The sequence below is a fragment of the Galeopterus variegatus genome, unplaced genomic scaffold (assembly GCF_000696425.1).
Source record: "Galeopterus variegatus unplaced genomic scaffold, G_variegatus-3.0.2 Scaffold59039, whole genome shotgun sequence".
Classification (NCBI taxonomy): Eukaryota; Metazoa; Chordata; class Mammalia; order Dermoptera; family Cynocephalidae; genus Galeopterus; species Galeopterus variegatus.
In genome coordinates this window covers 1-289 of record NW_007785150.1, presented here as the reverse complement: position 1 = coordinate 289, position 289 = coordinate 1, and the positions used below count along the sequence as shown (strand labels likewise).

At 47.4% G+C, this 289-nt stretch overlaps 1 non-coding gene across 1 annotated transcript; it reads right to left on the bottom strand.

Annotated features, from left to right (window-relative positions):
• Nucleotides 1–147: 147 nt before the first annotated feature.
• On the bottom strand, nt 148–219 carry TRNAA-AGC. Its single transcript has one exon. It is a non-coding gene; the product is annotated as a tRNA-Ala (tRNA).
• Between the last annotated feature and the right edge of the window lie 70 nt (nt 220–289).

Below are 289 nucleotides of genomic sequence, written 5' to 3'. Positions count from 1 at the left end.
AAGAGTGTCAAGACCCATAGTTCAAATGAATAAGTACCAAATGGGTTGCCTTCTCAGTGAGGAGGAAAAACACAAGTTTGGGTATGCACAAAGAAAAAGATGAGAAAAGTAGTAGGGGCAGGAGGAGCATCGTGGGTAAAGGAAGAATGGAGGTGCTGGGGATTGAACCCAGGACCTCGTACATGCTAAGCACGCGCTCTACCACTGAGCTACACCCCCTCTGCTGGTTGGGGTGCCAAATTCGCCCATACTACTGCTTTATGTTATTGTCTAAAGTCGTTTGGAGGTC